Source organism: Nothoprocta perdicaria, unplaced genomic scaffold (assembly GCF_003342845.1).
Source record: "Nothoprocta perdicaria isolate Ctin4 unplaced genomic scaffold, notPer1 scaffold_125, whole genome shotgun sequence".
Classification (NCBI taxonomy): Eukaryota; Metazoa; Chordata; class Aves; order Tinamiformes; family Tinamidae; genus Nothoprocta; species Nothoprocta perdicaria.
In genome coordinates, this window is record NW_020454372.1 from 935,077 (window position 1) to 942,394 (window position 7,318).

A 7,318-nucleotide genomic window follows, 5' to 3' on the forward strand; every position below is an offset into this window, starting at 1 on the left:
ATCACTTGTTCATAGATAATTGCAGCAACAAGAAAATGAGGCTAAATCTGTTTGTTCCTTCATGTCTTCTGTCATAGCAGCTTTTGGATGCCCAGCCTTTTGAAATAAAAATGAACTTTTGATGGACTTTTCTGCTCCAAGTTTTGTAACAGCATCATGGGGGACAGCACAGGCCAGCTGCTCCTGCCGATGAATCTATAGAACAGACCAAAGTAGTGAAGGAGTTCAAAACCAAACCAAAACAACAACTACAAAAAAGCAAAAGAGAGGATGAGGATTTCAATTCATAGCATTACAGGAAATGAGAGAAGCCAGACTACAGCCTCAGGAGACACTGAGGTGTTCATTATCTTTCTTTTCAGAAAAGGGCTCTTTGTTGTGCTGTGCTGTTTTTATTGTATTTATTTATGTATTTGTGTGTTTGCATGCTGTTTCTTTTGGTTAAGTTGTTTCTTTGTGCCGGTTTTGGATGTGAAAGGCAAGAGGATGCTTCAAATGTGGATACACCTGAGACCAGTATAGCCGGAATACCATTTACAAGCACAGCTTCCTCTCAGACTGAGATCAAAGGAGATCAGTCAGGATATTATGCCTATTCAGCGAATGAACTGTAAAAACGAATGAGTGTTTAATGCAGTAATGAAAAATGCCAGTAGACTTTGTCATTACAATGGCCTACTAGATATCTTTGGCTATGGTAAGCAGAGAAATGAAAGTACTGTAGTTCTTGCCATGTAACTTTCATATAGGAATGGGTATATAAGCCTCTTTACATTTTAGAAAGCTAAATAAAATAAAATCATGTATGGTTTAATCATATTTTACTTGCTTTTATTTGCTTGGCAGTAATAGCCATATATTCTTTTAATGAAGATATTTCTCCTATTAAGTTGTGACACTCCTAGCTTTATAATAATTTCATTCATTTGTAATTTTCTTGAAACTCTTGAGTTGGAGATATTATGCTTGTGATTTGTACGTCTTTCAAATTTGTAGAAAGATGTCTTACTAAAGTGACAAAGCATAATAAGCTTTTAGTAGCCTTTCTGTCTATGACCTATGAAGCCTGCAAATTAATATATGTAATCTAAAATGCAGAGACCTCCATTTTTGCAAACAGGCAGATTGTTGGTAGAATATACTTCCTCTGGGATCTAGTTCAGTAAAGCTCAGTAAAGAATCCATTTTCAGATTCTAATTCTTTTCTCTACTTTCTGCAACTTTCATTAGCCTGGACTTGCTGACTGCAGAAATAATTTTGTGTTCTGTAAATGTGAGCTTGTGCAGCGCTTCCCTTAAGGGTTCTCAAGTTCTGAATTGCCAGGACACAGAACTGGGCTTTCTCATAACTGGCTTGAAAATACCAAATACCTTTTTTTTCATTAAAAAAAGAAAAAAGAAAACTGAGAGTTTTTTGAACAAAAAGCAAGACATCTCCCAGCCTTAACTTTCTCACAATAAGATCCTTTGAGCCAACAGACAGAGGATGGGAAAAAGCTAATAATTCTACCATATCTACCATATATACTTCTGGGAGTGTGCACTATCTATCAGATTGTCTTGCTGCTTTTACAATTTTACTTGCACCCAGATACTGTAATGATGATTGCATTTGGATTAACTATACATCTCCAATCATTAGATATGTAGATAATGTAGATGATTCATAATTCCATCCTTGAATGAGGGAAAGGATGATATCATAATGACTTAGCAATGCTTAAAAACTGTTTCTGGGAAAGCTGTTGTTTAATAAACAGTTCTTTTGTTTAAAATTTAAAACAAATACATCAAACTAGGTTCCAGCTACATTCCTCTAGTTGCATAGTTTACTCTGCTTCATATGTTATGACTAATGATGCTGTGTGCTTTTAAGATTTTTCTGTAAATATAATCTTAAGTGTAATATAAATATAAGAGTCTGTCTCTCCTCAAAGTGGCTTAATACACCAATTTATTTTTTWAAAAAAATTTCAGATTAATAAAGGGATAACATTTTCCTTTTTTTTTTTCTTTGTATTCATTTGAGTAAAACATAGGAACGTAATGTAGAATGTTGAATAGCTTGGGATAGATCGAAAAAAAAACAAAGAAAACAAAACAAATCCCTAAAGTGAAACTGGAGATCCTAAATCAAAAGTTGTAAATTTTACAGTCCTCTTCTTATGTTCTTTCCAGGTAAGCATACATGCAGTTCTTCACTGTACTTCACTATACTTTGTTTTTTTTTGAAATAATTAGGATAGGAGGCAGATATTGATTCTGTTTCCCAAATAGATGGAGATATTTTCTAGCAAGTTTATGTAATTTGTGTAAGTCTGAGGGAAATTTTTCAGTGTTTCTGATGAGATAGATGCAGGCAGCTGTCCCCGTCTTGCTCAGTGCGCTTGAGCACCTGGGCTCTGTCCTGCCTTACCGAGCCGTGCGCTTCAGGAGCCCCAGCCCAGAACGTGGGGCTGGGGTACAGAGCTCKGAGGCCTTCAAGTACTTTGCTGGGTGCAGTTCAGAAATTGTGTCGGAGGTAACAGAGCTAATTCTTTAATCTATTTCTGTTTAATCTCAGCCAATAAGTCACTAGCTACAAACATGCCAACCTGAAGAAGGTTCCTGCCTTATTAAGTCCCTAACTGAAGTAAATATACTTAGACTAGAAAAAGAAAACCCTTACTAAAAATTATAAATTATCCTRTAAATAGACTATAAATACGGTATCAGAAAAATACCAAGTAAGGCCAGAGGTACATTTGTTGTTCTTCGACAAACTTATTGTACCATAAAGATTTTATTTCATTTTTGACAGGGCTGACAAGTATCCTTTGTCTCATTTAAGGATGTGTTCGAGTAGCAAAAGGCAAATAGGATATTTTTTTTCTAGGATAATTCTTCTGTTGTGATTTTTTTTTTCTTAATATAATTTTATTTTTTTTTTARTATTTTGATTTGTACCAACTGTATGGACTTTTTTATTTTCAATCTAAACAGAGAAAATGCTAGTTGTTTATGTTAGCTACTGACTGTAATTAGGTATAATGAATTTCACCCTGTTTTTGTTGTTCTAAAAATCAAACACAGCTTTTTAATATCCAGTAGCAAATACTAGTCTAGTAGCAAACTCAGTTCACTTAAGAGATGAATTTCTGCTTGCACGGCCATGTTTCTGCCAAAACATTTTTGTTGGTTTGTTTCTTTTTCTTTCATGAGAACAGGCAATTTCATTAAAATCAAACCTTTACAGGAATACAAGTACTAGGAATGGARTTTCTGATCTGAGTAAGAGAATATAGGGGAAAAAAGTCTCCATCTTGCATGGAATTAAGGCATTTGCATGAGGTGTAGAAGATGAAATCTACTCAAGAGCCTGCACTGCCTGGCTCAGATGGAAGGCTTTAACCACAGCAAGAGCTTTGGCTACCGGGTCATTAGCCAGTTCAGGAAGGGGCAAAGGGTGGTTCTTTCTGGTTTCTCACTTTGAGCGCTCCTGGCTTCATTCCAATGCAGAATGAGACAATTTTTGATCTCTCAAAAAACTATAGGATAGGAAATAATTTCCTGCCCAGCTCTGCTAACAGTATGATATTATGAGCACTTATTTGGCTTCTTTCCCAAGCAAGGGAACTCCAGTAAATGTTCTACAGTTCTCAGATTTTGCATTAGTAATAATTTACATATAGATTGTAYATAATGTCTAGAAATGGATAATATAACTACCAGCTCGATAGTTAGTGCCTCTTTGTCTGTAATGTATATTTAATAACTTCAACCTAGACTTAGAGAGATGATCTCTAACRGTATTGGAAGAAAGTAGTTACAGTGGATGAGATCGTCCATTTATGGCTACAAATGCCAAGCAACGTTAATAGGTAATTGGATTCTTTATGTGTCCATTCATAATTGCAGACTCTAAGGTTACTTGCCACCCACATCCCAGAAAAGCGAGTCACTTAAGTCTTAGAAAACAGGCACAGAGCATCAACCTTCCCACATACCAGACTCCTTTTATAGCCATAGAAAAATCTCCAGGCTTGGCTGTGCAAGCAGAAATTTTTCTCTCAAGTGGATTGAGGCTGCCACGAGGGTCAGGCATCTCCAAGCTGCCTCTTCTCCAAGTTGCCTTTTGCTCTTTGTCTGTTTGATCAAAACCACTCCTAGACTAACCCATTTGAGATTTTACCCAGTAACTTACAGTTCATCAAAGAACAAGTCTCAAGAGCAATGATGTTTTTGATGATGKAAGTGGTATATGCTAACAAAAATTAAGATTAGGACATATCTAAAGTAAATGCTAGAGTAAGTAAAGTCCCTCCTTTGCTTTGCTGCTTCTTTTTACTTCAGTCCTGTAAGATGCTCTACTGCACTCAAGCCAGTGTGTTAAAGGACTTAAATGTTATCAAATGATAATCTGACTTTGCTGCTAATGTAGCAGTTACTACCTCTGTTGAATAGAAGTTTATATCCTAATCCAGAAGATATCTGTAATGACCTTGATGGGAATGCCAGTTAAGACTCATCATCCAGGGAGAGCATTTCCTTGGCCTTGTGCCTTCACTTATTTTGAAAATGTGTCATTTATATCTTGAGCAGCTGTGGAGCTGGTTTGTTGCCGGCAATTCACTATAGCTGCTGTGTTCTGATGTTTGGTTTAAAAGCTTTTTAGCAAAAGGATTTTGCCCACTCTCTCTTAGCAATGCTAAATTGTTGGATTACTTCTGCACTTCTGATGGAAATATGTAATGAAGCAGGCAGAAAAAGTCGTAAGAAGGATGAATGGGAGGACAATTGAATACATAGCTTTACTATCAAACATCGTCTAGGGAAGTTTAGAGATGATGGGGCCTTGAAGATGGGATAGGCAGAGACAAGCATGGGGATACTTGGTTCAGGAGGCACTATAGAATCCGTGCCATGCATGCTCTGTCACCGAGAAACTGGCTGTTACATATATGTGAGTCCCGAAGGTCATCAGTGTGTTTGCAATGTGTTTGCATACCTTGAAGCGCAACGCTGTCCAGATTCTGACTTGTTCAATGTACAGTAGCAACATGCTTGCAGGATATAATTGATAAATTAGTAAATAAATAATTCACTGATCAAGCTTCTCATTATAATGGAAGACAAGAGCACTGCTGTCTCAAAGCTCTTGGAAGAAATGTGCTGCATGAACAGGAAGAAAACAGAAGCTTTTTGTTTTTGTGGTTTGTCTTCTTGATTGCTCATATGATACATTTCTTCTTTTCTGCATGTACTTATTAGGCGTGAAATACTGCAGCAGGTATTCTGACAAATGTTTTATACATGCAGTAGCTCTGTTCCTTTACTGGTAAAGACTATAAAGGATTAAGAAGGTATTAGTAAAAAAAAAAAACAGTATGAATAATATGATATATTGGGTTAGTGATTTTCATATATTTTCTTATTTTTGTGTATGTGTTCCCTTACCCTTTGCTGTTCTTTCACTTAAATCTTCCTCCCATTTCCTTATATGGCATGACTGAAGTTTTAGTTTACCTTTCTCATCCATGCTTTGCCTTCCTTTCTCAAAAAAGTATTTTAATGTACTTGATAGCATCTTATATTTATCTGTTACTAAGGGAATATATACAAAACCGAATATAGGGAAAGTCAGCAGTCTGTGTGCCCATGTACATGTCTACTTCTCTGTGTTTCTTTTTTTCTTTCCTTTGTAGCTTGTTTTCCATAAGTGATAAAATATAGTACCAATAGCCATGATTATCCAATAATTTCAATATAAGGTCTCTTTTCAGTTTCTTATAAGTTTGTCAAATAATAACCGTTTCAGCTTTCCTGCCTCACAAGCAACTAGGCTATACCTTTTCTTGTGTTTTGCTSTTTCTTTTTGTTTAATTTATTTGCATAGGAGAAGATGATGGAGGAAGGAAAAAACAAGTTATATTCTTTATAACAGCCAAGACAACTAAGATAATTCCTAGAACATGAACTGTGGAGAATATTTTATTTTGATCAGTCCAAGTTAAAAATTCCTGTCCCTCTTTCACGGAAAATTTTACCAACTAATTTTACTGAATGAGCTGCAGGCTCATTCTAGAGGCATTTTCGTTACAATCTAATAGTTATATGGAGCAAACCAGTAAGGTGGCTGTGCCGCTCTCCTCTTGAGCAGTCTTGTGGTTAGGACATTCAGCTGTGGAAGTGTGAGAGATCCTTCTCTAATCCTGTTTCTTTTCATACCAAATCACAAATACCCTATAACCTTTGAGGTAAGGAATCATTCTGTCTCATTATGTACTTAAAATATTTTGTACTGAACAGAATAGCTTTGACAAGAAACATTCTTAGATTCCCTTTTGTGCAAAATCCTTTGAGCAGAACTTACTTCTGGACAATTATCAATTCAGTCTAATGTGGAATAGTTGCTAGTGTAGCCACCCTTAAAATATTTGACTTTGACATTTTCTATAATGCCAGGCAACTGTACTATGCACTAACTGTTTAGTTTGGGAAAGTGTCCTCTTTGCTGGTTTTATAAATGGCTTTGAAATCATCTTGTGAATRTATCCCCCATTTTTGAAGTTTTTGCTTATTTGTTTGTTTTACTTAACAGCTTTATTTGTAATGCTCAGTCCAGCATCAAAAATATATTATGTTTTATATTAAATGTTATTTAATATAAAACTTTATTAAGTTAAACTATTCTTCTGAGTAAATTATTCACACAAAAGCAGTTTATACAGCTCTAAGTCTAATATTTCTTGTGTTTCCCATGAGCACTTGAGTTTTGCAGAAAGTAGTTKGGGATATCTCTTTTGATGTTTTGTAAAGAATAGGTGAATTTGATTCCAACTTTGCTATATTACAATATTTGAAAAAATATTATTCACAAAAATGGCACAACTTGGGAACTGAGTTTGAAGCTTGTCAATACTGTGTAGGTCTACTGATCAGACAGTCAGCCTAGGTTCAGTAAACTGAATTTCTAAAGTTCTTTGGGATATTATTTCTATATGACTCTGAGCAATGTACTGAAGTTTTTTAAAAAAGAGCTAATATACTGAAGAGTTTAAACCCTACTGTTTTTCCCTTTTGAAAAGTTCTATTTCTGTACCTTAGTGTTCATATACAAAATGAGGATAATAACTCTTCTTGAAACTCTGGAAAACAAAAAGTCATTCAAGAATTCAAGAATTGAAGAGCCTTCATATTCTGTGAGAGGGTGACTTCAGAAGTACTTAAAATAGATACATTGCTCTGGAGCAATCAAGTAGTGACTCAGTTCCAACATTTTACAATTTCATGATGTTAGAAAAGTCCAATAGCATGGATCTATTTATTTCTTCTTGAC